Here is a 26,288-nt window from a genome sequence, read left to right as displayed (position 1 = left end):
GGCCAATAGCGCTAACAAGCTGTTTGTGCAAAGTTTTTGAAGAAATGGTAAACCGGCGCTTAATCAGCTTCCTAGAAAGTAAGAACAAACTAGACCCTCTTCAATGTGGTTTCCGAGAGGGAAGGTCGACAATAGACCACCTTGTCCGCATTGAAGGAAACATTAGAGATGCATTCAATGATAAGCAGTTTTTACTTTCAGTATTTCTAGACCTAGAGAAAGCGTACGACACGACAGGGCGATTCGGGATCTTCCGCAATCTTTCCGTGATGGGCGTCCGTGGGAACACGTTAAACACAATTGAAAGCTATCTTTCTAACCGCACTTTTCGCTGAAAAGAAGGTAATGCTTTATCTAAATCATTCACCCGAGAAACTGGTGTTCCACAAGGGGGCGTACTTAGTTTATTGTAAAAATGAACAGCCTGCCTACAGTCGTTCCACGCGCAATGTTTTATTCCGTTTATGTTGATGGTGTACAAGTAAGTTTCAAATCATACAGTATTACTATCTGCGAACGACAAGTGCAGATTGGGATAAACAAATGTCTAAATGACCGGATGAGAACGGCTCTAAAATAAACACCCAAAAAAGTACCTGCGTAATCTTCTCAAACAAGAGAGGGGTAGCAGCACTGCCTAGTATTACGATCAAGGGAGACCAACTCTCTGTGAGCACTCAACATAAATTCCTGGGAATAACTTTGGACTCAAAGCTCATGCTTATTCCCCATATTCAACATCCGAAAATAAGATGTATCAGAATACTGAACCTTCTCAAGCTTCTGTCTCGCACTACATGGGGTAGTGATCGAAAGTGCGTTCTGAGCTTATCTTATATAACAGTCTTGTCCGCTCCCGCCTTGATTACGGAGCAATTACTTATAATTCTGCAACACCAAGTGCATTAAAAATCCTAGACCCCGTCCACCATCTGGGTATGAGTCTCGCGACCGGTGCTTTCAGGACAAGTCCAATCCAGAGTCTCTGCGTAGATTCAAATCGGTGGTCACTTCATCTGCAGCGGTCATATAGCAGCTTTACATATTTTCTGAGTACAAGCGAACATTAAACATTCTTGTTATTCAACCACAAACAATATCGCCGCTACTACGCTCTTCCATAACTGTCTTGCAATGAGGAAGCCGTTTGCTTTGCGTGTGAGGAACCTAATTGAGGAAATGGGTGTTCCCCTCCTTGAACATTGTCCTATGACTCAAGCGAGACTGTTACCGCCATGGCAGTGGCAGCTCATAGACTGTGATATGTCCTTTGTAGATGTGACAAAATATGCGCCAGAGGCACATATTAAAATGCATTTTTTAGAACTCCAGTATAAGTACTTTTGCACTGAGTTTTACATAGACGCTTCCAAGTCACATGCACGGGTTTCATACGCAGCCATCAGCTTTTCTTTCTCTGAATCCTGCTCACTGCACCCGCAAACTAGTATATTTACGGCAGAAGCCCACGCGCTATTGTCGGAAGTGAAGCATATAATTAAATCAAAACTTCGAACAACAGCCATATTTACAGACACTTGAAGTGTCATAATATCCCCGAATTCACTCTGTAAACACAAAAACCCTGTACTTATTGAGCTCTACTTCGTTCTGTGTAGAGCGTACATATGCAACCAGCATATCATCATATGCTGAGTACCTGGCCATAAGGCATCGAGGATAATGTTCTAGCAGACCAAATGGCCAGATCAATTACATCGAAAGCTACTCATACCGCTGCGGTCGCTGCTACTGATCTGAAGCCTCTCTTACGAAGGAAACTGCGGAACCACTGGCAAGGCTTGTGGGACACGAAAACAAATAATAAGTTCCACGTAACCAATACACTTCTTTGCCAGCGGTGGCGTAGAGGTAGAGCATCCGCCTCGCGTGCAAGAGGACCGTGGTTCGAATCCCGGTGCCGCGCAATTTTCCGCCGGATTAAAAAAAATCCGCGTGTAGATAAAATTGCATAAACAGGCCTGGAGTGTGGCCTGATCCCGGTGACCAGAACCGGTAATGCACTCCCTCACCACAGCAAGAGTGGCCACCCTGGTGCCCTCCTATATGAATACAACAATCAAACCCCGGCCCTCAGTCCCCAACAGCTGCGAAGCAACTCACCATGGCGGCGGTCATACCTGTGACGCAGCAGAGGGTGCTAAGAATCTCTGGGTCCGGACAGGCCGCCATTAGAATCTGAACCTAGCAACGTTTAACGCTAGAACTCATCTAGTGAGGCGAGTCTAGCAGTGCTTTTGGCGGAATTAGCGGGCAGTAAATGGGATGTAATAGGGCTCAGTGAGGTTAGGAAGACAAAAGAAGCACATACAGTGCTAAAAAGCGGGCACGTCCTGTGCTACCGGGGCTTACCGGAGAGACGAGAACTAGGAGTCGGATTCCTAATTAATAAGGATATAGCTGGTACATTCAGGAATTCTATAGCATTAACGAGAGGGTGGCATGTCTTGTTGTGAAACTTAATAAGAGGTACAAATTGAAGGTCGTACAGGTCTACGCCCCTACATCCCGTCATAATGACCAGGAAGTCGAAAGCTTATATGAAGGCGCGGAATCGGCGATGGATGAAGTCAAAACAAAATCCACTATACTGACGGGCGACTTCAATGCCAGGATAGGCAAGTCAGAGGGGGAATATGGTATAGGTTCTAGGAATAGCAAGGGAGAGTTATTAGTAGAGTTTGCAGAACGGAATAATATGCGGATAATGAATATCTTCTTCCGCAAGCGGGATAGCCGAAAGTGGGCGCTGAGGAACCCGAATGGCGAGACTAGAAATGAAATAGACCTTATACTCTGGGCTAACCCTGGCAACATACAAGATGTGGACGTGCTCGGCAAGGTGTGCTGCAGTGACAACAGGATGGCAAGAACTCGAATTAGCCTAGACTTGAGGAGGGAAAGGAAGAAACTGGTACATAAGAAGCCGATCAATGAGATAGCGGTAAGAGGGAAAATAGAGTAATTCCGGATCAAGCTGCAGAACAGGTATCCGGCTTTAAATCAGGAAGAGGACCATAGTGTTGAAGCAATGAATGACAATCTTATGGGCATCATGAAGGAGTGTGCAATAGAAGGCGGTGGTAACTCGTTAGACAGGATACCAGTAAGCTATCGCAGGAGAAGTAAGATCTTATTTAGAAACGTCAATGTATGAAAGCCTCTAACCCTTCAGCTTGAATAGAAAACAAGCGTAAGACAGCTGACATAAGGAATTACAATATAGTAGAATTGAACATGCTCTCAGGAACAGAGGAAGCCTAAAAGCAGTGAAGAAGTCTCTAGGAATAGGAAAGAATCAGATGTGTGCGGTAAGAGACAAAGCCGGCAATATCATTACTAATATGGATGAGATAGAGTGGCTGAGGAGTTCTATAGAGATTTATACAGTACCAGTGGCATCCACGACGATAATGGAAGGGAGAATAGTCTAGAGGAATTCGAAATCCCACAAGTAACGCCGGAAGAAGTAAAGAAAGCCTTGGGAGCTATGCAAAGGGGGAAGGCAGCTGGGGAGGATCAGGTAACAGCAGATTTGTTGAAGGATGGTGGGCAGATCGCTCTAGAAAAACTGGCCACTCTGTATACACAATGCCTCATGACCTCGAGCGTAACGGTATCTTGGACGTACGCCAACATAATTCTAATCCATCGGAAAGGGGACGCCAAAAACATGAAAAATTATAGACTGCTCATCTAACTGTCCGTTGCCTACAAAGTTTTTACTAAGGTAATCGCAAAGAGAATCAGGAACACCTTAGACTTCTGTCAACCAAAGGACCAGGCAGGATTCCGTAAAGGCTACTCGACAATAGACCATATTCACACTATCAATATGGTGATAGAGAAATGTGCGGAATATAACCAACCCTTATATATAGCTTTCATCGATTACGAGAAAGCGTTTGATTCTGTCGAAACCTCAGCAGTCATGGAGGCATTACGGAATCAGGTTGTAGACGAGCCGTATGTAAAAATACTGAAAGATATATATAGCGGCTCCACAGCCACGGTAGTCCTCCATAAAGAAAGCAACAAAATCCCAATAAAGAAGGGCGTAAGGCAAGGAGATACAATCTCTGCAATGCTATTCAGAGCGTGTTTGCAGGAGGTATACAGAGACCTGGATTGGGAAGAATTGGGGATAAGAATTAATGGGGAATACCTTAGTAACTTGCGATTCGCTGATGACATTGCCTTGCTTAGTAACTCGGGGGACCAATTGCAATGCGTGCTCACTGACCTGGGGAGGCAAAGCAGAAGAGTGGGTCTAAAAATTAATCTGCAGAAAACTAATGTTTAACAGTCTCCGAAGAGAACAGCAGTTTACGATAGGTAGCGAGGCACTGGAAGTGGTAAGGGAATGCATCTACTTAGGGCAGGTAGTGACCGCGGATCCGGATCATGAGACTGAAATAATCAGAATAAGAATGGGCTGGGGTGCGTTTGGCAGGCATTCTCAGATCATGAACAGCAGGTTGCCATTATCCCTCAAAGGAAAAGTGCATAACAGCTGTGTGTTACCAGTACTCACATACGGGGCAGAAACCTGGCGCCTTACGAAAAGGGTTCTACTTAAATTGAGGACGACGCAACGCGCTATGGAAAGAATGATGGGTGTAACGTTAAAGGATAAGACAAGAGCAGATTAGGTGAGGGAACAAACGCGAGTTAATGACATCTTAGTTGAAATCAAGAAAAAGAAATGGGCTTGGGCACGATATGTAATGAGGAGGGAAGATAACCGATGGTCATAGCGGGTTACGGACTGGATTCCAAGAGAAGGGCAGCGTAGCAGTGGGCGGCAGTAAGTTAGATGAGTGGATGAGATTAGGAAGTTTGCAGGGACAGCATGGCCACAATTAGCACATGACCGGTGCAGTTGGAAAAGTATGGGAGAGGCCTTTGCCCTGCAGTGGGCGTATCCAGGCTGATGATGATGATGAATCAATCCACAGTTAAGTTTCTAGCCCTACGCAACAAACTCATGCTGAACAAATGTCTTCTTCTGTCATCTCAAAATAGGACACAAATTTATCACCCATGATTTTCTACATACTGGTAGATGCGGGGAGAGGCTGACCGTCCTCCATGTCCTACTCGAGTGTCGGGAAGTCGAAGCTGAGAGAAAGAAACATTTTCCTCTGGCATACCGCTATTGTCTCCCGCTTCATGCGGCCATGTTTCTTGGCAAAGAACCGCTTTTTAACACCAAAGCAGTCAGCGGTTTCTTGAATGAAGTTGTCTTACATGTTATTAGTCTCATACATTCGTAGCGCTTCCTCTCTTCAGAGGGTGCCATTGCGATAGCAGTATTGTATAGCACATGCCTCCAGGCCCTTGTGTCTCAAGGGCTCTGGTGAGGCCTTAGTGCTGTGCCCAATGTTTGCATCCGACGTGTTGTGCATATCATAGCATTTTTCGCAATGTACTTTAAGGCTCATAGTACATGTCATTAGTGATTGCCATAATCTTATTACACGCAGATTTTATGCACCTTACAGCGACTATTTTTAGGCCCCTTTACAGCCACGTCATATCAACTTCATAGAACGCATCATTCCACTGCGAAATCACTAACACTGGCATGGCGCTCTTTGGAGATATGTGGCCCTAGCGCCGCTGAACATCACACATTCATTCAAACTTTGTCGCCACATAATAACAACAGATACAGCTGAAGCGGCGCAATTGAGCCTTGTAATAAAATTTGCCAAAATTTCGATTGTGATTCCAGTAGAACCTGTTGTACAAAATTTGGGTGCGAGTCGCTCAATAATAAATCTGACAAACAAGAACACATTCTTGCTTGCGGTACCGCAGCCACCGCGCGTGCGTGAAAAGCTCCCCCCCCCCACCCCCATCTTTATCTTCCTCCAGGCACGTTGCACTTTACTCCTTTGAACGTGTGAGCGTCTCGTGCTCTTGCAATCCAGCACATCCGTGCACACAACCATAAGGAATCATTTTTTACGGCGAAGTGCTTATGGCTAGGTTCTGGCGGATCTCGTCTCCGTGGACATAGACCAACAATTTTTCATGCGTGGGCCGAACCCGAAGATGGTGCAATGCCGGGCCGACCCGCGGCGGAGGTGAAGCCGGAGTTAAGCACTTCCCATACGGGTGCCAATCCTGAAGATAGTGCAATACTGGGTCAACCCGCGGCGGAGGTGCAGTTTGACATTAAGGGGGCCCACATTCGCAGCTTCGCAGATCATCCTTCTTCACAGAGTGGAAGGGCACTGAGTTGTTTTAATATATCTTGTCAAGCGCTATATTTCCCAGGAGGGCGCAGTATCATCCGCGCGCGCTTCAGCATGGAGAACAATATACATGCAGATTCCTTTGCCTTGTCACAGACCTCGTTATTCTCAGCGACTCATTGCGCCAGGCAGGAATCGCGCGGGAGCTAGTGCGGCGTCTTACTGTCCGGTGAACACTTGAGGGCGTGCCTTTGCGCGCCCTCTCATGCTGAATTATCTCGCCAAGATGAAACTGCCCACCAATAAACACATACCCTTCTTTCTTTCATCGCTTCTTTATTCCTTTTTATCATTTTTTTCTATATAATTTTGAGCCGAATCTTTGCACTCATGCGAACATCGCGGTGGGGAATCAAACCTTTGACCATGGAAGCGTGCAGCCGCGAACAGCCGTTTCCACTTAGCCTCTACGACCGATTGCAAAGCTACATGCAACAGTTCGTTGGCAGTGAGTCTTCGTACGCGAACATTTGCTGCAGGCGTATGGCGTTCCATGTGCACATCCTGAAAATAATGTGCGCATCCGCAAGAATATTTCGCTCTGACAGCCCTACTACAGTCAGCTATAAGCGCGCTCGCTGTGGGGGAAATCAGTTGCAACATCGCTCGCCGCCTTCGTAAGCGCTTTACCGACGGAGCTCGGGTCTTCCCGTGACGTGGGCACAGATCGCGGCAGCTGGCAGTCGTATGCAGCACCACCTGCCTCAGTGAAGAAGGAAAACGGGGGTTGATAAAACCGCGCACTGTGAGGCGTCATCTGTCACGTGGTTTATTACGACAGCGTCTAGGCGGATTCATTTGCGGTGCCCCTATTCGACGACAAAGGCATCGCATGGCAGCAGCCTCATTCTTCAGCTCGGACGCGTTCAGAGAAGCGGAACATGAAAACTTGGAAGCTGTCTTTGGTAGCAGGTGTTTTCCTTTTAGTAACGGGTGAGCATCGCTTTCTTACACGGCCTCGCGTGCATGCTATGCTATTTAAAGCAGCGACACGTTTTCTTTTTCATTAATATTTTTTGTTAAGTGTTGTTCCTTGATCAACTGGTGCTTTGCCTAATTTCTTTAAGCTGGGCTTTATTTACGGAAAAAACGACAATGAGAGTGCAGCGTTTTGTTTATTATATTTTTCTCAGAACTTTTTTGTAAATCATCTCATGTATTAGCCACAAAGTTTAAGGAATTGCAGTAAGATATAAAGTTGGACTAGTTGTAATGAATGCATACTTGAAATCAGCGTGGAAAGCCACAGCAACGGCAATATAGGACAACGATGTAATCATTCAGAAGTTAATAATTTATCCTCATTTCGTGTCCGTTGCAGCTAACAGCGAATCAATCACGGATGGAGTGTTCACTTATATTATGCTCGTGCCGTGTCCCTTCCACGCTGACAAATTATTGCACTGTTCGGTTGCCCGGGGGAACAATGAATACCTAAATAGGCCTGTCCTGGACTGATGCGGCCTAACCTTACTAACATGCATGACCTTGGCGTGGTGGAACCTAATACCAAAAATACGTTCTGGAGAAATTCTCGGTCTATTGTGGCGTAGTGAATGAAAGAACTCAAGGAGCAGAATGTTTCATTTCGCAGCAGAAATAGGGCAAACTGTGTATAGCATCTAAAACTGTTTATTAAACAGCGCGTCAGCTCGTAGCAGCCCTCGCTGTGTCACTGGTTTCTGTGTCCCGTGGAAAGGAAACACCTGCGAAGTAGAAATGCGATCAGCTTCACACGTCCTACTCGCCAGATGCATGAGGCTCTCCCAGGACGAGGACTCGCCGAGTGGGTTCTTTCTTTATTTTGTTACATTGAATTTTTCAAAAGATGAAAAGCAATTCGACATCCAGTTGAAGTCGATTATACCGAAAGTCTTCCTGAGCGAATTGGGGGTGAGGTAGGGACGCAGTCACTATGCACCGCACTGTGAGAGGAGTAGCAGGAGCGCCACACTCAAACTTTATAGAGTAGCATTCCTTGCGAATTTCAGACTCTATCTATCTATCTATCTATCTATCTATCTATCTATCTATCTATCTATCTATCTATCTATCTATCTATCTATCTATCTATCTATCTATCTATCTATCTATCTATCTATCTATCTATCTATCTATCTATCTATCTGTCTATCTATCTATCTATCTATCAAGCCTCCTGCGCAGGAGGGGCTCGCGATGCCTATCAATTTGAGCCGCTGGGTATGTGCTGATGGTGGCTTTGCCGGCGTGGTCGCGTCATCGTCGTCATCGGAGCTCCGTCATCCCACTCGCGCCTCGTATTCTCTCGCACTACCTGCGCGAAGCTAGGTGGCGCCCGTAAGAAGATCCGGGCATGTTGGCTGCGATACACCGAATTGTGGTAGCTTCCCTTGCGCATCATAGCTCGCAGGACCTTTCAGTAAAGTTATTCCATCCATCCATGCAGCGCTGCAATAAAAGGGGGGGGGGCTAAGGGGGCTGCAGCCCAGGGCCTCACCTCGGACAGTAGGAGAAGGGGGCCCATTTATTCTAACCTGCTTAGTATATAGAACCATGGGCAACGGAACTTCGAGCGACATGTATGAAGCGAGAAAACCAGAACGAGCAGACGGGGCCCCCCGCCTAATGTAACAGCATGAGTTTAGCCTGATCACTTGTCGCATCATTTAGCCTGATCAGCTTGTCAAGCTACAAAAACAGGAATCCCCCACCACCCCGGCGGGGCCCTCTTTCTTACGAAGCGAGGTGCGTTTGCTTAGAAGAGTTTCCGTGGTTTCCTGTCAGTCCGTCAGTCCAGTGCTGTCTGGAGAGGAGGAGCAAGGGGGAAACACCTAAAACATGTAATGTGGGATGAGGTCCTAAATCTCCCTTGCCCCTCGTCACCACCACGCCACCCTCCACCTCTCAAATAGTTCCGCCGCTGTCCTTCTCATAGAAAGGATGTGAACAGTACCCAACAGGATGTGCACAGTACCCAACAGTGCCTCCCAGTCGACTTTTCTTTACCGTAATGGTAATTTGGGTGGGGGAGGATGAGTCCGATAGCAGATGATGATGAGTCTGATGGCAGAGTCTAGGCAGGAAAGAAAAGAAGGCATCGCACGTGCTTTTGTCCGCGCGCCGTGGGGCATGGAATGTTCACTGTTCGGGCTAGGGTTGTGAAAGAGTGAAGGCGGAAGTTGGATAGCTGGACACAAAGGCCTGTCTCCAAGGCCCATTCCTGCCGAGTGGCTGCGCACCCTCGCGCGCGCTCGACGGAAAAAGTAGATCATACTGGACGCCCAACTTTCCAGAAAGAAGTAGAAAAAGAAGACTCAGAGGCGATGGAGGGCGCGTAACTTCGACCGCGCTAGGAGTCGCCCTCTCCCCTTCGTACGCGCGCTCGGCATCGACGGGGCGAAAGAGAACGAGAATCTCACAGAACAGACGATCGCTCCTAGCCAATAGGAAGGCGAGACCGGAACGGGAGAAAGAGTGAGTTTGTGCGGAGCAGAAGGGCATTTGTACAAGGAACTCTATGCGTATGTGAACGCCTGCTTTGGCGCTAGTAGCCGGCAGACGCGGCACGCATCTATAAAAGGAAGTAGATCGCGGGCTGCGACTTAGCCCCGAGGCGCCGGTTAAGCTTGTATAAGCCCGCCCGCTGAGGAGCTCCCGGGTGACGCACCACTCTCGGCCAGCCACGGACCATGCAGGCTGCGTGCGCCGGTCGTCGGAACGGCCACCGTTGGACACCTGCTGTCGCGTCGGACTGACGAAGTGTCCGGTGAACAATTAGCACCAATTCATGCGAAAATGCTCGGTCGGAAGCATCAAAGTGGTGCGTCTAAACGAAAGGCGAAGTTAGAAAGAGAAGAGCGTGAAAAGAATCTACGAAAGATGACAAAGTACCTACTGAATGCAGTTTCCGTGGAGCACTATGATCGCTATACCCAGAGTCCGTGTCAAACTCCCAATAGTACCGACTGTGCTTCTGTGGAGGACTTGCCAACTCCATCCCGACGGTTCCCTGGCAAGAAGCAAGGTTTGACTCATCTTGGTTGCCTGGATCCTGTGAAAACGGTGCCAACCTCGGTCGTCCATATTTCTGAGATACCGACGCTAACCGAGCCCTGTCCTGTTCCTGAGTCAGCAACGTTTATGCTACTCAGCCGGGCCCCTGCCACAGAGCTCCAGGTGTCCGGTCCACCACATCCGATTTCTACTAATGCTGATCAACAGGTGCCAGACCTCCCCGATGAGCCTCCTTCTACTGACGAGCGCCAGGAAACAACACTCCAAGAACCGACTCACTTGCGTCCCGTTAGTTTGGCTTCAAATAATCATGTTCCCACCCACAAAGTGCGCCTCGAGAGGACGAACGAGACGGCTTCTCGTTGCGGCAAAAGAGAAGTACAGACACCCCCGCAGCAAGAGGTACGTTGCGAGGTTTTCCGAAGTGACCCTGCTAAGTGGCCGGACGTTATTACTGACAGCTTTCGGAGTGTATGCTTTGAGAAAGGGTCATTGTATTTTCAAAATCGGGCAGAAAATTTTCCGTCTTCCGAAAGGCAATACAAAACTCAGAAACGCTATATGTCACCTCATTTTTTCATGCGAAAGGCTGTAAATGGGGAGGCATACGAGCGACAATGATTAATGTACTCTGAGTCCAAAGGTTCCGTTTACTGTTTCGGGCGCAAACTATTTTCGATTTCAAGCAACCCCAGTGCTTTCACCACGCACGGCTTCTCTGATTGTAAAAGAGCAGAAAAAAAGGTTTGCGCACATGAAAAATAGCGTCGAGCACCGGAACTACGTGGCCGCATGGCTCGCCCGCTCTAACTCGAGCAGCACAATTGACAAGGAGCTGGTTAAGCATCTTTTCACTGAGACTGCTTACTGGACAGAGGTGTTGAAGCGCATAGTCGTTGTAGTTAAGCTTCTAGCTGAGCGCATGCACAACCTAGCGTTTAGGGGCAGTGAGGAGATTTTTGGCTCACCGAGAAATGGCAACTATATGGGAGTGCTTGAGGCCATTGTCAAGTTTGATCCCTTTCTAGAGGAGCACGTCAAACGCTACGAGAACAAAGGAAAAGGTCGCCCATCGTACCTGTCAAAAACCATTTGTGATGAATTTATCGAGCATATGGCAAAGGCTGTCAAGGAACGTCTCGTTGACGAAGTGAAACGTGCAAAACACTTCTCTTTAATTGTTGATTCGACTCCAGACCTTACTCACGTTGATCAGCTGTCAGTTGCTTTACGATACTATTCAAATGGGAAAGTGTGCGAACGATTTCTTGGATTTGTTCCAATTGAATCGCATACTGACTTGTATCTTTTCGATACCGTGATGTCCCTTTTGGCGACCAATGGCATCTCAATTGATGATTGTAGGGGCCAAGCTTATGATAATGCGAGTAATATGTCAGGAAAATACAAAGGACTGCAAGCTCAAATCAAAGACCTGAACGAATTGGCTGTCTACGTCCCTTGTTCTGGTCATTCACTGAACTTAGTTGGCGCGTGTAGCGTTGACAGATGCCTTGGGGCAGTCAAATCTTTCACTGTAATTCCAAGACTGTATGTGTTCTTCGCTGCCTCACCTAAGCGATGGAGGTATCTTTTGGACAGCATGGGCGGAACTGGCCAGCAGCTTGTTTTGAAGCGTCTCTCTGGTCAAGACACGCTGAATCATGTAAGGCCATTATGAAAAATTTCAATGCATTCTTCTGTTGCCTTGAAGCTATATCAAAAAACGAGGAAGAAAACGGTGACACTAGGAACGAAGCGCACTCTCTCTTCAAGAAAATGACAACACTAGAGACTGCATTTTTGGTGATTTTCTGGAGTGCAAACTTGGAGCGCTTTGACAAAACGAGCGTAGCACTTCAGAAACCAGGCCTAGACATTTCAAGTGCTGTAGACCTGCTGAGCTATCTAGAAGGCTTTGTTAATTCTTTACGATCTCTCTTTCATACCTTCGAAGAGAGAGCACGCACGCTAAGGTACTAACCAATGTTATGAGGATGAGGGCAAACGCATCGTTTTGAGTAAGCACCCGGACGGAAAAAGCGACAGTGCGCTACAAGGTAGAAAAACGTTTATCGTAGAGACCTACAATGTTGTACTTGACAGTCTACGCTCTGCTTTACGAGTGTGAAAGGCTGCCTACACTGAACTCTGCGAAAGATTCGGATTCTTAAAATTGCTGACAGAAGTTGGGAGTGACGCCTCTGTGGCACAGCAGGCAGATAAGTTGGTGAAAACCTACAAAAATGATTTGGAGCCCGCATTTCCCACCTAAATCGTTCAGTTTGCGAACTTTCTGCACAACTCTGTGTGCCAGGACACGAGTCCCCTGGGAATAATGAAGTTGCTGCGCGGAAGAAAGCTTATTGACGTGTTTGCGAACCTTTCTATTGCTTTGCGAATGTACTTAAGCATACCGTGGCAAATTGTGAGGCGGAACGATCGTTTTCCAAGTTGTCGCTGATAAAAAATCGCTTTCGTTCGAGCCTCCTTGACGACAAGGTGAACTCGCTTGCTATCATGTCCATTGAAAGTGACCTCCTCCGCGATCTATCCTTCGAGCAGAGTATATCTGATTTCGCCAAAGCGAAGGCGCGAAAGATGCCATTTTAAAAGAGGACTGTTTGCGCTGTACATGAATAGTTCCAATAAGTTCGTTGTGTCGCCTCCCAGCCTCCACGTTGCCAATGAAACGCTGAGCAGTGTAATTCAATATATGCAAATCTTCGTTGTTCGTCTCCTGTTTGTTCTTGTGATATCTAGCGTGCTTATAAAGAACTGTATTTTTGTTGTTTTTGATAGTGCCACGTTTATTTGGTGTCGTCCTTGCTTGTCTTACCGTGAACGAAGATATTTTCAAATAATGTTTTGTAATTACAGTTGATAATTTTCATCTGTATTCTAGTGTATTTTATGGTGTTCGTATTGCCTTAAGTATGGTATATATCTATTGCATATTTATAGAGTAACGTGTATAACGATCACTGCAGTCTGATGCTTGAATTTTAATGAAAAGTGTTTTGGATACAACCATGCGTTTCCTCACAGGATTAAACTTTGCGATGCAAATAAAACCTAGCTTCAGAAGGATCGACATCTGCGCTTTCTTGTCTTTTCTACGTTCTTGTTCGTCTTGAGTGCATTAAACTTTCCCTTAAAGCTTAGCTTTTGCTGAAAACAGAATGCAGATTAATCACAAAATGAACGTATGTGTATGTGTTGGTGTTTACAACAGCACGCGTTTCAAGCAGAGAGAGAGAGAGAAAGAAACGTTTATTGTACGAAACAGTGTCCCGAGCGAGGACGGGTATCACCCTAAGGTGGGAAGGCTCCTTAGTCCAGGAACCCTCTGGCTTCGACTGCCCTCTTGGCCCTGGCGACGAGTTGTCGTTGGTCTTCCAGGTCCCCGAGGGTTAGCTTGGCCTCCCACGTTTCGAATGGGTTGTTTGCTGCTATTGCTCATTTTGCGTGCGTCTCTGGTTGCATTTCGCTGCCTTCCTGCCACGGGCATTCCAGGAGCAAGTGTGCCAGAGTGTCGGGTACGTTGCAGAGCGGGCAGAGGTATCCGTAGAGCGTCGGGTAGAGGCGATGCATTATCATTCCGTGCGTGTACGTAATACTTTGCAGGCGTCTGAGGATCAGGCTTTCTTCTATGTCGAGTTTAGGGTGCGGTGGAGGGTACACTCGACGCTCGAGCCTGTAATGTTGCAATATGGCCGAATAGTTGGTGGGTACGGCCTCCGTCTCTTCTGTCGCGGGTCCGAGAGCGCGTGGGGAGAGGGGAGCCCGGCTGACGTACTCGCGGGCTGTTGTTTTCCTTATAATAATAACAGTAATAATAATCCCGTTGATCGCATTTCGTTCTTCGTAATTTGGTGGATTTAAACTGAAACATGGCACATTTCCAGTAGCGTAGCCGGCGACAGGTGGGGGGGGGGGGGGTCAGTATAGTGAAAGGGGGCCTGCATGCGCATTAGCCCAGGGCCCAGTGTTGTCCAATGTTGGTGTTTACAACAGCACGCGTTTCAAGCAAGTTTTGTTGTTTCCCTTATAATAATAACAACAATAATAATCCCGTTGATCGCATTTCGTTCTTTTTAATTTGGTGGATTTAAACTGAAACATGGCACATTTCCAGTAGCGTAGCCGGCGACAGGTGGGGGGGGGGGGTCAGTATAGTGAAAGGGGGCCTGCATGCGCATTAGCCCAGGGCCCAGTGTTGCCCAGTGTTGGTGTTCACAACAGCGCGCGTTTCAAGCAAGTTTTGTTGTTTTCCTTATAATAATAACAATAATAATAATCCCGTTGATCGCATTTCGTTCTTTGTAATTTGGTGGATTTAAACTGAAACATGGCACATTTCCAGTAGCGTAGCCGGCGACAGGTGGGGGGCGGGTCAGTATAGTGAAAGGGGGCCTGCATGCGCATTAGCCCAGGGCCCAGTGTTGTCCAATGTTGGTGTTTACAACAGCACGCGTTTCAAGCAAGTTTTGTTGTTTTCCTTATAATAATAACAACAATAATAATCCCGTTGATCGCATTTCGTTCTTTTTAATTTGGTGGATTTAAACTGAAACATGGCACATTTCCAGTAGCGTAGCAGGCGACAGGTGGGGGGCGGGTCAGTATAGGGAAAGGGGGCCTGCATGCGCATTAGCCCAGGGCCCAGTGTTGTCCAATGTTGGTGTTCACAACAGCACGCGTTTCAAGCAAGTTTTGTTGTTTTCCTTATAATAATAACAACAATAATAATCCCGTTGATCGCATTTCGTTCTTTTTAATTTGGTGGATTTAAACTGAAACATGGCACATTTCCAGTAGCGTAGCCGGCGACAGGTGGGGGGCGGGTCAGTATAGTGAAAGGGGGCCTGCATGCGCATTAGCCCAGGGCCCAGTGTTGTCCAATGTTGGTGTTTACAACAGCACGCGTTTCAAGCAAGTTTTGTTGTTTTCCTTATAATAATAACAACAATAATAATCCCGTTGATCGCATTTCGTTCTTTTTAATTTGGTGGATTTAAACTGAAACATGGCACATTTCCAGTAGCGTAGCCGGCGACAGGTGGGGGGCGGGTCAGTATAGTGAAAGGGGGCCTGCATGCGCATTAGCCCAGGGCCCAGTGTTGTCCAATGTTGGTGTTTACAACAGCACGCGTTTCAAGCAAGTTTTGTTGTTTTCCTTATAATAATAACAACAATAATAATCGCGTTGATCGCATTTCGTTCTTTTTAATTTGGTGGATTTAAACTGAAACATGGCACATTTCCAGTAGCGTAGCAGGCGACAGGTGGGGGGCGGGTCAGTATAGGGAAAGGGGGCCTGCATGCGCATTAGCCCAGGGCCCAGTGTTGTCCAATGTTGGTGTTTACAACAGCACGCGTTTCAAGCAAGTTTTGTTGTTTTCCTTATAATAATAACAACAATAATAATCCCGTTGATCGCATTTCGTTCTTTTTAATTTGGTGGATTTAAACTGAAACATGGCACATTTCCAGTAGCGTAGCAGGCGACAGGTGGGGGGCGGGTCAGTATAGGGAAAGGGGGCCTGCATGCGCATTAGCCCAGGGCCCAGTGTTGTCCAATGTTGGTGTTTACAACAGCACGCGTTTCAAGCAAGTTTTGTTGTTTTCCTTATAATAATAACAACAATAATAATCCCGTTGATCGCATTTCGTTCTTTTTAATTTGGTGGATTTAAACTGAAACATGGCACATTTCCAGTAGCGTAGCCGGCGACAGGTGGGGGGCGGGTCAGTATAGTGAAAGGGGGCCTGCATGCGCATTAGCCCAGGGCCCAGTGTTGTCCAATGTTGGTGTTTACAACAGCACGCGTTTCAAGCAAGTTTTGTTGTTTTCCTTATAATAATAACAACAATAATAATCCCCTTGATCGCATTTCGTTCTTTTTAATTTGGTGGATTTAAACTGAAACATGGCACATTTCCAGTAGCGTAGCCGGCGACAGGTGGGGGGCGGGTCAGTATAGTGAAAGGGGGCCTGCATGCGCATTAGCCCAGGGCCCAGTGTTGTCCAATGTTGGTGTTTACAACAGCACGCGTTTCAAGCAAGTTTTGTTGTTTTCCTTATAATAATAACAACAATAATAATCCCGTTGATCGCATTTCGTTCTTTTTAATTTGGTGGATTTAAACTGAAACATGGCACATTTCCAGTAGCGTAGCAGGCGACAGGTGGGGGGCGGGTCAGTATAGGGAAAGGGGGCCTGCATGCGCATTAGCCCAGGGCCCAGTGTTGTCCAATGTTGGTGTTTACAACAGCACGCGTTTCAAGCAAGTTTTGTTGTTTTCCTTATAATAATAACAACAATAATAATCCCGTTGATCGCATTTCGTTCTTTTTAATTTGGTGGATTTAAACTGAAACATGGCACATTTCCAGTAGCGTAGCAGGCGACAGGTGGGGGGCGGGTCAGTATAGGGAAAGGGGGCCTGCATGCGCATTAGCCCAGGGCCCAGTGTTGTCCAATGTTGGTGTTTACAACAGCACGCGTTTCAAGCAAGTTTTGTTGTTTTCCTTATAATAATAACAACAATAATAATCCCGTTGATCGCATTTCGTTCTTTTTAATTTGGTGGATTTAAACTGAAACATGGCACATTTCCAGTAGCGTAGCAGGCGACAGGTGGGGGGCGGGTCAGTATAGGGAAAGGGGGCCTGCATGCGCATTAGCCCAGGGCCCAGTGTTGTCCAATGTTGGTGTTTACAACAGCGCGCGTTTCAAGCAAGTTTTGTTGTTTTCCTTATAATAATAACAACAATAATAATCCCGTTGATCGCATTTCGTTCTTCGTAATTTGGTGGATTTAAACTGAAACATGGCACATTTCCAGTAGCGTAGCCGGCGACAGGTGGGGGGCGGGTCAGTATAGTGAAAGGGGGCCTGCATGCGCATTAGCCCAGGGCCCAGTGTTGTCCAATGTTGGTGTTTACAACAGCGCGCGTTTCAAGCAAGTTTTGTTGTTTTCCTTATAATAATAACAACAATAATAATCCCGTTGATCGCATTTCGTTCTTTTTAATTTGGTGGATTTAAACTGAAACATGGCACATTTCCGGTAGCGTAGCCGGCGACAGGTGGGGGGGGGGGGTCAGTATAGTGAAAGGGGGCCTGCATGCGCATTAGCCCAGGGCCCAGTGTTGTCCAATGTTGGTGTTTACAACAGCACGCGTTTCAAGCAAGTTTTGTTGTTTTCCTTATAATAATAACAACAATAATAATCCCGTTGATCGCATTTCGTTCTTTTTAATTTGGTGGATTTAAACTGAAACATGGCACATTTCCAGTAGCGTAGCCGGCGACAGGTGGGGGGGGGGGGGGTCAGTATAGTGAAAGGGGGCCTGCATGCGCATTAGCCCAGGGCCCAGTGTTGCCCAGTGTTGGTGTTTACAACAGCACGCGTTTCAAGCAAGTTTTGTTGTTTTCCTTATAATAATAACAACAATAATAATCCCGTTGATCGCATTTCGTTCTTTTTAATTTGGTGGATTTAAACTGAAACATGGCACATTTCCAGTAGCGTAGCCGGCGACAGGTGGGGGGGGGGGGGGTCAGTATAGTGAAAGGGGGCCTGCATGCGCATTAGCCCAGGGCCCAGTGTTGTCCAATGTTGGTGTTTACAACAGCACGCGTTTCAAGCAAGTTTTGTTGTTTTCCTTATAATAATAACAACAATAATAATCCCGTTGATCGCATTTCGTTCTTTTTAATTTGGTGGATTTAAACTGAAACATGGCACATTTCCAGTAGCGTAGCAGGCGACAGGTGGGGGGCGGGTCAGTATAGGGAAAGGGGGCCTGCATGCGCATTAGCCCAGGGCCCAGTGTTGTCCAATGTTGGTGTTCACAACAGCACGCGTTTCAAGCAAGTTTTGTTGTTTTCCTTATAATAATAACAACAATAATAATCCCGTTGATCGCATTTCGTTCTTTTTAATTTGGTGGATTTAAACAGAAACATGGCACATTTCCAGTAGCGTAGCCGGCGACAGGTGGGGGGCGGGTCAGTATAGTGAAAGGGGGCCTGCATGCGCATTAGCCCAGGGCCCAGTGTTGTCCAATGTTGGTGTTTACAACAGCACGCGTTTCAAGCAAGTTTTGTTGTTTTCCTTATAATAATAACAACAATAATAATCCCGTTGATCGCATTTCGTTCTTTTTAATTTGGTGGATTTAAACTGAAACATGGCACATTTCCAGTAGCGTAGCCGGCGACAGGTGGGGGGCGGGTCAGTATAGTGAAAGGGGGCCTGCATGCGCATTAGCCCAGGGCCCAGTGTTGTCCAATGTTGGTGTTTACAACAGCACGCGTTTCAAGCAAGTTTTGTTGTTTTCCTTATAATAATAACAACAATAATAATCCCGTTGATCGCATTTCGTTCTTTTTAATTTGGTGGATTTAAACTGAAACATGGCACATTTCCAGTAGCGTAGCAGGCGACAGGTGGGGGGCGGGTCAGTATAGGGAAAGGGGGCCTGCATGCGCATTAGCCCAGGGCCCAGTGTTGTCCAATGTTGGTGTTTACAACAGCACGCGTTTCAAGCAAGTTTTGTTGTTTTCCTTATAATAATAACAGTAATAATAATCCCGTTGATCGCATTTCGTTCTTCGTAATTTGGTGGATTTAAACTGAAACATGGCACATTTCCAGTAGCGTAGCCGGCGACAGGTGGGGGGGGGGGGTCAGTATAGTGAAAGGGGGCCTGCATGCGCATTAGCCCAGGGCCCAGTGTTGTCCAATGTTGGTGTTTACAACAGCACGCGTTTCAAGCAAGTTTTGTTGTTTTCCTTATAATAATAACAACAATAATAATCCCGTTGATCGCATTTCGTTCTTTTTAATTTGGTGGATTTAAACTGAAACATGGCACATTTCCAGTAGCGTAGCAGGCGACAGGTGGGGGGCGGGTCAGTATAGGGAAAGGGGGCCTGCATGCGCATTAGCCCAGGGCCCAGTGTTGTCCAATGTTGGTGTTTACAACAGCACGCGTTTCAAGCAAGTTTTGTTGTTTTCCTTATAATAATAACAACAATAATAATCCCGTTGATCGCATTTCGTTCTTTTTAATTTGGTGGATTTAAACTGAAACATGGCACATTTCCAGTAGCGTAGCAGGCGACAGGTGGGGGGCGGGTCAGTATAGGGAAAGGGGGCCTGCATGCGCATTAGCCCAGGGCCCAGTGTTGCCCAGTGTTGGTGTTCACAACAGCGCGCGTTTCAAGCAAGTTTTGTTGTTTTCCTTATAATAATAACAACAATAATAATCCCGTTGATCGCATTTCGTTCTTCGTAATTTGGTGGATTTAAACTGAAACATGGCACATTTCCAGTAGCGTAGCCGGCGACAGGTGGGGGGCGGGTCAGTATAGTGAAAGGGGGCCTGCATGCGCATTAGCCCAGGGCCCAGTGTTGTCCAATGTTGGTGTTTACAACAGCACGCGTTTCAAGCAAGTTTTGTTGTTTTCCTTATAATAATAACAACAATAATAATCCCGTTGATCGCATTTCGTTCTTTTTAATTTGGTGGATTTAAAATGAAACATGGCATATTTGCAGGCAGTAGCGTAGCAGGCGACGGGGGGGGGGGGGGGGGGGGGGGGGCGCTCAATATAGGGAAAGGGCGCCTGCATGCTCATTAACCCAGGGCCCCTATTTTTCTTAATCCGGCCCTGCATCCATGTACGAACAGTAATCCAAAAGCAAGTATCCCAACCCGGGCACGCCAACCGGCTCTTGACGCTCAAAGAGAAGCTCCTGCAAGACTGCAGCTTCGAAGAGAAATGCGTCAACTCGGACATCGCGTTCCTCAGAGGTTTGCTTGAGCAGATCGAGGACGGCGTACTACAAGGGTAGCACTTGGCACAGAGGAAGATAAACGTGTTCGCAGTTATCGAGCAGCTAGGCGAGCACACGTTCTTTCTCACCCTCGGCATGTCCGAGTTGGCCTCTGCTCGAAGTCATCGAGACAGTCAAAGAAGCGGTCGAGGCGCGCCGCCACAGGGTCAATGCCGCAAATTATCAACAGATGTAAATGCAAATATATTGCAAATTATCAACAGATATTTATTTTTTCGAGACGTAGATCCGTTCTTGTGCATCGTGGGCCAACTGAAAGTCAGACGCGCGCTTCCTCGCTTCGTTGTTGGAACCGAATGCATACAGGCCTCGGTTAATGGTTTCTTTAAAGAAATTGTTGCCAGTGTTCTCTTTGTGAGTGTCTGCTTCTGGAATAAATATGTAATGTGTAAATGAAAAAAATGTATAGTGATGTATGTTACACTTTTTTATAAAGATGAAATGGAAAAGAGGTTCGCGCCTTATTGGCGTTGGCTACTGCATTTCGACGGGCAAGCAAAACAAACGCACAAAATAGTGATGTACACTGGCCACAGGCAAACAGCACTAAGATATGAAAAATTCTAATCGCAAAAACAAATAAAAGGACACTAACTCAGTCCATAAACGAATGAAAGCAATCAAAATGCTCTGAAAACACGCACGTAAGGTCAGTTCATATATACACACCAAGACGTATAACAACATATACCAACGCCTTACGTGAGCTACACACATACAGCATACTGCACAAGCACTGGTATGCAAAGAAAATGTAATAGTGTAGTCAACCTCGATACATTTAGCATCAACCGCATTCCGATTACCTATTTGTTAGAGCACCCTGATGCTGTGCTGGACGACAGGGGTGTGACTCCCAAATCTGTCACACATTGTTTGCTTTTTGATGCGAAAGCGTCAACTGGCCAATTGAGCGAAAGAGACGACATCTCTAGCAACGAAACGGCACCCACATTCTCATTGGCTGCGTTTTCACGTGACAAGCCTGCCTCGATGGAGCCGTGCGGGCGAAACGGTGTTCCGTGAGGGAGAGGGCATCGGCCGCGACGCCACGTCAACAGCGCGCTTCGACGGAGCAGATACAGCGACGCGACGCGGGCGGGGAGAGACGAGTTGGGACTCGCTCGTGCGGGTGCCTCCATCTCGCTCTCGGAAGCCCGCGCGTGGTCTGTATCTGGGCTTAGCTGCTGCGCGCGCCTGCCGGCCTTGATTTCTCAGTCTCTCGTCGCGCAGGACGTCGGTGACATGTGACGTCCTTCATTTCCCAGCAATATCGTCCAAATGATTCAGGTTTACGGCCAACATCCTAACGTAGAAACTGTACAAAAAAGGATAACCCACCGAAAGTCCATCCCAAGACTCAATAACATGCCCCTTAACAATACTCTAAAGGATCACTGGCAGCGCAAAACTCAAAGGACCACTCAACGACGTTCAACTGGACATTAATGTTTTCGCATTCACAACTCATAAGAAGTGCTTAGGTGTCGTCGGATTTTTCTTACAGTGAGGCCAGACAGGAATCTGCCTACCTACACAGTAAAGGGACAAGAACGTGGCAAATAATTCTGCGCATTAACAAAATGCATGGTTGTCGAGGGGCTTGGAATAAAGTCAAATAATGCCTCATTCAGTGACAAAACCCCTCATAACAAAGTGACAAACTGAGAGAGTAAACGAGAAGAAAGAGGGTTAACTGAGGGGCCCGAATTTTATTAGTCATATCATAAGAAGCCAACAAACACTGACCCCAAGGACAACATAGGAGAAATTACTTGTGCTTAATAAATGAAATAATGAAACGATAAGTTAATGGAAATTAAAGTGGATGAACAAACAACTTGCCGCAGGTGGGAACCTAACCCACAACCTTCGCATTTCGCGTGCGATGCTCTACCAATTCAGCTACCGCAGCGCTGTTTCCACATCCACTTTCTTGGGTATTAATGTGTCCTAGTAGAACCCTGGGAGTGCTAGCCAGCGCCAACATTCACAGACCTTCGCGGCGGACGCGGGACGTCCTCTTTGCCGCAGGCGTCACGAGAACGTGATCTGTTTGGGTGAAGGCAACTGGTAAATAAACCCACATATGCTACCTGAAGGCATCAAATGCGAAGGTTGTGGGTTCGGTTCCCACCTGCGGCAAGTTGTTTTTTCATCCACTTTAATTTCCATTAACTTATCGTTTCATTATTTAATTTATTAAGCACAAGTAATTTCCCCTATGTTGTCCTTGGTGTCAGTGTTTGTTGGCTTCTTATGATATGACTAATGAAAATCGGGCCCCTCGGTTAACCCCCTTTCTTCTCGTTTATTACATAACGAGGGTCTCGAATCGGGCTACACTGATGCCTTCAGGTAGCATATGTGGGTTTATTGACCAGTTGCCTTCACCCAAAAAGATCACGTTCTCGTGACGTCTGCGGCAAAAAGGACGTTCCACGTCCGCCGCGAAGGTCTGTGAGTGGTGGCGCTGGCAAACACTCCCAGGGATCTACTAGGACACATAAATACCCAAGAAAGTGGGTGGGGAAACAGCGCCGCGGTAGCTCAATTGGTAGAGCATCGTACGCGAAATGCAAAGGTTGTGGGTTCGGTTCCCACCTGCGGCAAGTTGTTTTTTCATCCACTTTAATTTCCATTAACTTATTGTTTCATTATTTCATTTATTAAGCACAAGTAATTTTCCCTATGTCGTCTTTGGTGCCAGTGTTTATTGGCTTCTTATGATAAAACTGAGAGAGTGGCACACATAAATGCGAAAGTGTTCGCCCATCAAGAGTCGTAGATTACGTAAACTTTCTAGGAACGCTAGGATAAGATGTGGATGAACGCATTAACCAGTCAGCAGTCAAAATAGGCCAGAGACATTTAGAGTATCAGCGAAAAAGAAGAAGGCAAGACATTGATAGGACCCGATTCGTTGTAGGCACAGGTAACGGTACCAGGTAGATATAGAGAAGAAAAATGAAGAAAAAAGCGATTAAGAAGATGTAAACAAAATGCTAGACTGAAAGGCATGTATAGCTCACTATATCAACTCAAGTAGGCTAAATGACTGTTTGTCACAGCCCATTTAAAAGGGCATGTCAATAAATAATCATCATCAGCTGCAGCAGCAGTGTCCCCATGCCAAGGTTGCCTTGGCCATGACCTGCTGGAACTCTAGACCTGCACAGATGTCCAACTTCTATGGGAGTCGCTTGAGCCCACTCTCGTTTAACCGGTGGCCGTAGGTGACGCTTTCATAGCATGGTCATCACTGTGTTGCTAGCTAACAAGTAAAGTGATATGCAAAGTCTGGCTAATATCTGCGGACAGGAAGACAAGAAGTCAGGTCTGAAATTCAGCCTTAATAGATCACGTTTTATGTTATTTAATAAAAACAGTGAACAGACAGCGTCAATCGAGGGCCAGGGAATACCTCGTGTAATAGAATATAAATAACTTGTTATATGGATAAACGAAGGCAACAGATATATTGAAGCACAGGAAAAAAAAGAATAACAGCGAATGGGAAGAGAAATGCCACCATAATGAAACACAGAGCGTCATTGCGATACAATAGGTACGAGGTGCTCCAGGGTGTGTGGAACGGTGTAATGGTTCCAGGACTTTCATTCTGAAATGCGGTTGTTTGCTTGAAGTCAAGCGTACAATCGTAACTCGATGGCAACCAAAGGTCAGTGGGACGTCTCGCATTGGGCGCTCACGAGAAGAATACAAATGAAGCTATGCACGGTGATATGGGCTGGACAAGTTGTGAAGTGAGGGGAAGCTCAGAGTAAAATTGATTGTGAAGAACGACTGATAAATAATGAGAAAAGCAAATGGGCTGGCAGAGTGTTCAGATATTTGTATAGGTAAAACACTGATTCGCGGTAGAAGAAAAGAATTAGCTGACCAGCAATTATGCGACCAGGATGGTGAGCAACATGGCAACAAAAAACTTCAAGCGGAAAGTCAGAGAGGCAGAGATAATCTCATGAGTGGTGGCAAAACAAAAGAAACCTGCTATGAGTAACTAGTCGACAGGAAAAAAACGAAATCAAGAAAGAAACAATTTCTTATAACTCAAAGGAAAGCTCATTACTTCACGAAGTGATATCCGGATGCCTTAGAACACGCACTTATATATGAATCGAGATGCAACAAGGAAGAAGAAGCATGTGCTTGCTGTGGTAAAGCTAGGGAAACGATGGAGCATGCTTTATTGAAGTGTAAAAACGTCTGCCCAGCAGTCGATTTAGGCACCTCTGGCCTCCTTGAAGCCCTTGGGTTCAGCGAGAGCAGGGGAAAAGCAAACATGTCCGCAATAGAGATTAGTAAAAGGAGATTGGAAGACTGGCGGAAGACTGGTGGCACATTCTCAGCCCAAGGCAAAGCACCATCTGCGCGTTTCGCGCCACGAATACGGTGCGTCCCCACATCGCTTGACTGGCAATCGCAATAACCTTGGCAGCCATCGTGAAATGGGCTCTGACAGAATTTTCTTTCTGCCGCGAACTTTTCGCAACTTGCGGTCTTTTTCTCCCACACAGTGACAGCGTGCCGCGCGGCAGACGGAGAGGAGGAGCGTGAAGGCAGCATCATTGGTGCCATGAGCGACTTCTTCGGCAACACCTTGACTACGTTTGTCAACGCGGCCGGGCACGTGTTGGGCATCATCGGCTTCCAAAGGCCTCCGTACACGTCGGTGGGAGAAACGCAGGCACTTGCGTAGAAAAACGGCAGCGTCGACTTTCCCGCGACTTGATGTTGGGCGCTGGACTACCACTTCAATTCCCCCTTCTTCTTGTGCGCTCTATTTGAAGAACGCACAATTCGTCAATAAAACACAGCATAGGTACGCTGAGGGGATCAATATGTGGCTCACTGGCCAAAACACTTACCTCGCTTGCGCGTTCAGCCATGTTGTTACTCACGAATCAGCCATCTCACATACCGCTGCAGCATCAGTGGTAATACATTCTGATCACATTAATTCTAAATTGACCATGAACCCTAAAGTATTTGTGGTAATGTACCTTTTCGAGGATAAGTGTTTTAATACAAATTATTTCCAAGAATATTCCCAGGGTTCTACTAGGACACATAAATACCCAAGAAAGTGGATGGAAAAACGGCGCCGCAGTAGCTCAACTGGTAGAGCATCGCACGCGAAATGTGAAGGTTGTGGGTTCGGTTCCCACCTGCGGCAAGTTGTTTCTTCATCCACTTTAATTTTCATTAATTTATCGTTTCTTTATTTCATTTATTAAGCACAGGTAATTTCCCCTATGTTCTCCTTGATGTCAGTATTTGTTGGCTTCTTATGATACGACCAAGAATTTGTGTGAGGATATGTTTTCTTGGGAGTCTCTGCCTTTGACTGTCTTTATCACTATTGCATGCGAAGCGCTGTGGGAAGGAACAAGCAATAACCGATGAAAATGACAATTTGGCACAAAACGGTAAGTAGCACAGAAAAGGCAAATATTATAGAAATTGCGACGCGTTTATTATCTCTTGACTGCCTTGCTGGAACACTATGTATAGGAAGGCACTGCAAGGGCTGTCCGTAGCACGGGGCTCGCCGCAATCACGGCACGGTCCTTCGTCTTCCTCTTCAGTCGGCGCATACACAGGGGCGCGTCTGTTCCATCACAATGCCCCGGGAGCGAAGCGTAGCCAACCTGGCGACTCAGGGCGTGGAGAAGATGAGCGGGTCGTAATGCCGTTTCAGGCGGTTGACATGTACTCTCTCACCCACGACAACGCAGGTCTGGTGACACTGTGAGCGGCTCGACGATGTAGTTGACCGGTGAAGTGGCCTCGATGATACGGTACGGACCGTGATAATGCGCCAGAAATTTGGAAGAGAGGCCAGGAATGTGGGCTGGTATCGAAAGCCAAACAAGCGAACCTGGAGCAAAGTTGTGCGGTGGTTGATGAGTACGGTCATGTCGTGTGTTTAGACGTTTCTTAGTCTCGCTAGTCAGGTCACGTGCCAGCTGACGGCAATCTTCAGCATAATTGGCGACATCGGAAAGCAGGGTATACTCTGTAGCGTCAGGTTGGTACGGCAGTAGGGTGTCCAAAGGGCATGAAGGCTCACGGCCATACGCAAGGAAAAAGGAGGAAAAGCCGATA

At 46.7% G+C, this 26,288-nt stretch overlaps 1 long non-coding RNA gene across 1 annotated transcript; it reads left to right on the top strand.

Moving 5' to 3' along the window:
- The first annotated feature begins 7,097 nt into the window (after positions 1 to 7,097).
- Positions 7,098 to 25,005, top strand: LOC140213256 (uncharacterized). Its single transcript, XR_011890208.1, has 2 exons — positions 7,098 to 7,217; positions 24,698 to 25,005. It is a non-coding gene; the product is annotated as an uncharacterized lncRNA (long non-coding RNA).
- Positions 25,006 to 26,288: the final 1,283 nt, after the last annotated feature.

This window comes from Dermacentor andersoni, chromosome 9, assembly GCF_023375885.2.
Source record: "Dermacentor andersoni chromosome 9, qqDerAnde1_hic_scaffold, whole genome shotgun sequence".
In the NCBI taxonomy this organism is placed as follows: Eukaryota; Metazoa; Arthropoda; class Arachnida; order Ixodida; family Ixodidae; genus Dermacentor; species Dermacentor andersoni.
Note: the sequence above shows the minus strand (reverse complement) of the source record. Positions and strands in the feature narration are given on the sequence as shown.